General features: G+C 41.6%; 1 pseudogene; it reads right to left on the bottom strand.

Annotated features, from left to right (window-relative positions):
• Positions 1–654: 654 nt before the first annotated feature.
• LOC136146042 (WW domain-containing adapter protein with coiled-coil pseudogene) lies at positions 655–2,429 on the bottom strand (annotated as a pseudogene).
• Positions 2,430–6,710: the final 4,281 nt, after the last annotated feature.

The following is a 6,710-nucleotide window of genomic DNA, read 5'->3' on the forward strand; positions in this document are numbered from 1 at the left end:
GCAACAGTGCCTTAAGAAAGGAGAAAAGGGGGAGCCTTAAAAAATGGATAACATCAGATCATGGATTTTAGCGGGAAATGGAACACACAGGAAATGAAAAACATTTCTCTGCAAAACAAATGGAGAAGCACTGTTCTTGATCAGGTAAAATGTGGAAACAGTTGTTTCATGATATTTTTGCATTGCCCATATGGTTCAAAATCATATCCTTAGACACAGATCGCCTGGTGCTTGCACTGAATTTTTGAAAATGCAAGATTTCTGAATGATAAATTAACCCCCTCCCCCAAATTTTTCTTTTAAAAAACTAATTTTGCAGACAGGTTTACATGTAAAAGGCCAGGTATTCAGCCACCACAGCATTGATTAGTTTTGGATGTCTAAGCTCTGTTACACATAGCTTCCCATGGCTTCACTCTACAAAACATATCTACAACATGAAGAATATATCTACAAGAAATTTACATTTCAGGGGTTTTAAAAATCAATCTTGTATATTTCCCCTGAATTGAATCTCACAGGCCCTGACCCCTTGTCATTTCCTTTGCCCAGCTTAATAGTCCAAAGTCTACTTAAATGCAGCTCAAAAATGTTAAGAATGGGTGACAGATTTACAGTTCCTGTTCTCAACACCATGTGCGATTATTCACATCTTCACATCATGAAAGAATTCTGATTTTTTAGCTTTTCGAGTTCCTTAATTCGTTTTCTCAAAAATAATATCCTTTGCTGTCACAAAGTTGCTTGAATTTCACATACTTGGAGTAAAGATCTTAAATGTTTTTAATTCAGTACAGATTTCTGACATATGAACACTTCCCATGTTATGGGCTTTTTCTCACAATCTTGATACCTGCTTCTCTGCATGATCTGCAGACCATCCTTGAATGAGCTTGATGAGATTTTCATTGAAATCTGCTGCAAGCGTTGGTGTTAGTGGACACGGAGGTTGGGCAGAGGAGTTCTGTAGTACAACTGCTGTATTTGATGCGTTACTACTAGACGTGTGATTTGGACCAGGTGAAGGACTTCTCTGGCTATTTGAGCACTGAAGACTTGGAGGACTGACAGGTTCACAACCTTGCTGCCTGTCAGCAGTTACAGGCTGCTCTGTGACTGACTGTGAAACTGGTCCTTGCTTAACTACTGGATTACTAGCCTTTGGCTGTGATGAAACAGGAGTGCTGGTCAAAGGTTTGATGGGGACTGTGTTTGCCGGGGGTGTGCTTATCCTTGGAGACACATAGAATCATGGAGATGATGCGTCAGACGTTAAAGACATGGAGACTGATTGGATGTTTGGGCTTGTGTGGAGAGCTGAGCAGCTTGAGAGATCAGAGAAGTTATGCTGAAAGCAGATGGTCCAACAGTAAGAAAGTTATGAATTATAGACGGCAGAGGCTCTGTCACAGCTGCTGTAAGAACTTCATTTATTTTGGATGTGTCCACATTAGAATTATTAAGTTGCAGTGTGGCTTGCAAAGCAGGAAGCAACTATCTAAGCAGATTTGGGTCCTGAAGTAATGGAAGTATTGGTGACTGTGGAAGAGAAGAGACAGGAATTGCCGAAGCGAGTGCTGGAGGTGCAGATGTGGAGTCCAGAGGCGGAAGAGGAAGCTGTGCAAGAGTGTGATGCAGACTTTTCTCCAGATGTAGATTCTTTTCTTTCTTTTCTTTGAGCAGGGACAGAAGATGTTGGTGTAGGCAGTTTTAATAAAGTAGATGCTCCGTTACCATCAGATGATTTCCTTGGCTCGTGATCAGACTGTAGAGTAAATGGACGAGAAGGAACAGTGCTTGGGGCAGCAGTTGGATGAACCACTGCTTTGATGGGGTGCTGTACTGGCTCAGAACTACTGTGAGTCTCTGCTCTTGGCGGTCTGTAGTCTCCGTCAGTTGTGTGTGCTCTGAGACAAAATATTCTGTGGGAGCAAACTTCTGGCATCACTGGAATGCTTGTCTTCCATTCCACTGGCAAACCCACTAGTGGCTATTGCTTGCATCACCTCTCTTCTGTAATCTCTCTCTTTGGGGAAGCTATTAACTGCCATCTTGCTTGTTCCTTTTTGTCTCTCTTCTCTTTCAAGCCACTCTTTTGGTTTTTCCCATTGTGAAACTTCTGTTTGACAACTGTTGCAGTATTTTTTCCCAGAGGAGCTAATATGCTCAGACCAGTCATCTGCAGAATCATAAGGTGCATCTGAAGTTTTGCTTGGATTAGAAGAATGTGAATTTGAACTACAAAGAGCACTGGGGTTGTGTGAATTTTCTTGGGGAGAGTAACCGGTCCCACCATCCCTCTCTCTGACTCCGTGAATATGCACATGTTTGGGCTTACTATGACCTGTGCTGTCACTGTGTTTGTTTTCAAGACTATCAGATCTCCACAACATTTTGTTCGGTGGTGAAGGATCTGCGGCATCTCGCATTTTTATCATGCCTGTAGTCACCACTCCTGGGGCGACACGTCGATGAATTCTTAAGCGCCCGTCGCTGAGCCTCTGCTGTTTCCTCACTTACAGTTGCCATCAATGCCCGGGCTGTGAGTGTGTCGGGGAGAGGGGAGCGGCCGCGGGAGACAGCAGGCAGGAGCGGGGGCAGGCGGGCGGGGCAGGCCAGGCGCGCTCGGCAGCACTCAGCACCTCCCCGTCACTGGCGCCGATGCTCCCGGGCCATCGCCTCTGTCCGCCCCGCGCTCACACTCAGCTCAGGCCAGCGACAGCAAACAGGGGAGCGGGCCAACAAGAGCGTCCTGCTCGCCCCACGGAAAGCGCAGCTGCCTCCTCAGCCTGCTCCTCCTCCCGTTCTGCCCACTCCTCCCCTCGGCTCCCCGCCTCCGCCGCCGCTGGGTCCTGCGCCTCCTCCTCCAGCTGCCACCGCCTCCACGGCAGCTTCACCAACTTACTTTTTCATTTCTAATTTTGTTGATTTGATTCTTCTCTTTTTTTCTTGGTGAGTCTAGCTAGAGGTTTGTCAATTTTATCTTCTCAAAGAACCAGCTTTTAGCTTTATTAATCTTTACTATTGTTTCCTTCATTTCTTTCTCAATTATCTCTGTTCTGATATTTATTATTCCTTTCCTTCTGCTAATTTGGGGGGGGGGGAGGAATGTTCTTTTTCCAGTTGTTTTAGGTGTAAAGTTAGCTTGTCTATTCAAGGTTTTTCTTGTTTCTTGAGGTTTTGCTATAAACTTCCCTCTTAGAACTGCTTTTGCTCCTTTCCATAAGATATGAGTTGTTGTATTTTCATTGTCATTTGGTACTAGGAATTTTTTAATTCCCTTTCGGTTTCTTCAGTAATCTGTTCATATTTAGAAATGCATTGTTTAACCCCCATGTGTTTGTGTTTTTTACAGTTTTGTTCTTATAATTGATGTCTAATCTCACAGTGTTGTGGTCAGAAAAGATGCTTGATGTGATTTCAATTTCCTTAAATTCACCGAGGTCTGGTTTGTGACCCAAGATGTGGTCTATCCTGAGAATGTCCCGTGTGCACTTGAGAAAAGGTATATTCTTCTGCATTTGGATAGAATGTCCTAAGATGTCAATGAGAGCCATCTTGTCTAATGTATCATTTAAGACTTGTGTTTCCTTATTAATTTTCTGTTTTGATGATCTGTCCATTGGTGTAAGTGGGGCATTAAAATCTCCTACTATCATTGTGTTACTGTCAGTTTCTCCTTTTATGTCTGTTAGTGTTTGTCTTATGTATTGAGGTGCTACTGTGTTGGGTGCATAGATATTTACACTTGTTGTGTCTTCCTCTTGGACTGATCCCTAGATCATTATGTAGTGTCCTTCCTTATTTCTTGTAATAGTCTTTCCTTTAAGGTCTACGTTGTCTGATATGAGGAGTATTACTCCAGCTTTCTTTTGCTTTCCATTTGCATGGAATATGTTTTTCCATCCTCTCACTATCAGTCTATATGTTTCTTTAGGTCGGAAGTGGGTTTCTTGTAGACAGCATATATATGGGTCTTGTTTTTGTATCCTTTCAGCCAGGTTGTGTCTTTTGGTTGGAGCATTTAACCCGTTTACATTTGAAGTAATTTTTGATATATATGTTCCTATTGCCATTTTCTTAATTGTTTGGAGTTTGTTTTGGTAGATCTTTTTCTTCTTTTGTATTTCCTGACTATATAAGTGCCTTTACCATTTGCTGTAAAGATGGTTTTGTGGTACTGCGTTCTCTTAACTTTTGCTTGTCCGCAAAACTTTTGATTTCTCCATCAATTTTGAATGAGATCCTTGCTAGATAGAGCAATCTTAGCTGTAGATTTTCACCTTTTAGTGCTTTAAATATATCCTGCCATCCCCTTCTGATCTGCAGAGCTTCTGTTGAAAGATCAGCTGTTAAACCTATGGGCTTTCCCTTACATGTTACTCGCTACTTTTCCCTTTCTGCTTTTAATATTCTTTCTTTGTTTTCAATCATTGTTAATTTGAACAGTATGTCTCTTGGCTTGTTTCTCCTTGGATTTATCCTGTATGGGGCTCTTTGCACCTCTTGACCTTGATTGACTATTTCCTTTTCTATGTTGGGGAAATTTTCAACTCAAATCTCTTCAAAAATTTCCTCATACCCTTTCTTTTTCTCTTTTTCTTCTGGGACCCCTGCAATTCGAATGTTGGTGCATTTAATATTGCCCCAGAGGTCTCTGAGGCTATTCTCAGTTCTTTTCATTCCTCTTACTTTACTCTGCTCTTCAGAAGATATTTCCACCATTTTATCTTCTAGCTCACTGATCTGTTCTTCTGCTTCAGATATTCTGCTATTAATTCCTTCTCGGGTATTTTTAATTTCAGTAATTATGTTGTTTGTCTCTGTATATCTATTCTTTAAATCTTCCAGATCTTTGTTAATTGATTCTCGCATTTTCTCCATACTGTTTTCAAGGTTTTGATCCTCTTTACTGCCATTATTCTGAATTCCTTTTCAGGTAGTTTGCCTATTTCCTCTTCATTTATTTGGATTTGTGTATTTCTAGTTTGTTCCTTCATTTGTGCAGTATTTCCCTGCCTTTTCATTACTTTTTTAAACTTATTATGTTTGAGGTCTCCTTTTCCCGGGCTTCAAGGTTGAATTCTTTCTTCCTTTATGTTTCTACCCTTACAAGGTTGGTTCCACAGTTTGTGTAAGCTTCATGTAGGGTGAGATTTGTGCTGAGTTTTCCCATTGATGGGGGGCTGAGTGAGGAGGCAATTCTGTCTGCTGATGATTGGGTTTGGATTTTTGTCTCTTTGCTGTTTGGATGAGGCGCCCTACACAGGGTGCTACTGGTGGTTGGGTGATGCTAGGTCTTGGGCACAAGTGGTTGCCTTTGTGGGAGTTCTTGCTCTTTGAAACTCCCAAGGGTTAGGAGTTTTCTGGTAGTCTAGGGTCTTAGAGTCAGCACTCCCACTCCACAGGCTCAGGGCTTGATCTCTGGCCAGGAATGGAGATTCCACGGGTGGTTTGTTATGGTATTAAGTGGGGTTAAAATAAATACCCCCAAAGTTGAAACCAAAGATAAACACCAGACAAATGGTAGTTACAAAATCATGCACATAATAATTAAAATAATGGAATATACCCACATAAATATGCACCCATAAGCAAAATCAAAACAATCCAACAACAATATAAAGTACAATAGATAGACCCGGCAAACAAAGGAAACCAAAAATGATATCCACCAGTTAAGAACAAAACTAACTAAAACACAAACCAGAAAACAAAACTCAAGCAATGTGCCACCTTTGGAATAAAACAATGAAGCCAAAACTAACAAATATGGTGAGGAAAAGAAAGAAAGGATAGAAATGCAAGGCTAAATAGAAGTAGACAAAGAAGACTTGTATATATTAAAGATTAGCTGCAAGGGGGGAAGAAAAGTAGGAAAAGCAAACAAAGGAATTAATGTAGGAAAAATAATGATAGGTTTAAAAAAGTTAAAAATTATAATTTAAAATAAAGAAAAATAAAAGGAAAATTCTAGGGAACTGCAAAACACCAGTGTAGAGACAGAGGCTTATAATAGCAATCAAAAATGTGATTTAAAAAAACTCAAAACTTAATTAGATTTCATAGTGCTAATAAAAGTGACAGCTACAACAGAGGGGGAAGTAAAAAGAAAAAAAAATCCTAAAGAAACTACAGAACAAGTAAATATATAAGAATAGTACATGGTTTTCCTGAGTCTGCTGTCAGCGTCCTTTCCCTCCCTGGGAGTCACAGTCCACCTTGCCTCCCTAGGATGCCCTCCAACACTGCGCTAGCCTCTGGACCTGCTGTGGGGGCAGCTCAGACTCTAATTGCCTGTGTGTTCTTGCCTCCAATGTCCACAGCTATCAGAACTAGTGTGTTTTCTTTTGTGGCAGCTCTCAATGTCCTTTAATACATTCTATAGACTCAGAGTCTGCCTAGTTGATCTTGTGGATTTAATTGGCCTCTTGTACAGCTGGTGGGAAGGTTTTGGGTCTTCTTCCTTAGCCATCCTGACCCTAGGTTTCATTGTGGTTTTATTTCCACACCTGCTTGTGGGTCGTCCACTGGGGTTTGCTCCTGAGGCTGCCCTGGAGACCTTGGGTCTTCCCCAGTGAGAGCCAGGTGTGGAGGTGGTGCAGCTACCTGGGTCATAGGGGTTCTGGTCATAGGTAGTCATGGGAGTTTGCGGCTAGGGAAGCAGGAAATATAGTGCTCTCGAAGGCTATGGCAACCCACTCCAGTAT

The sequence above is a fragment of the Muntiacus reevesi genome, chromosome 13, assembly GCF_963930625.1.
Source record: "Muntiacus reevesi chromosome 13, mMunRee1.1, whole genome shotgun sequence".
NCBI lineage: Eukaryota > Metazoa > Chordata > Mammalia > Artiodactyla > Cervidae > Muntiacus > Muntiacus reevesi.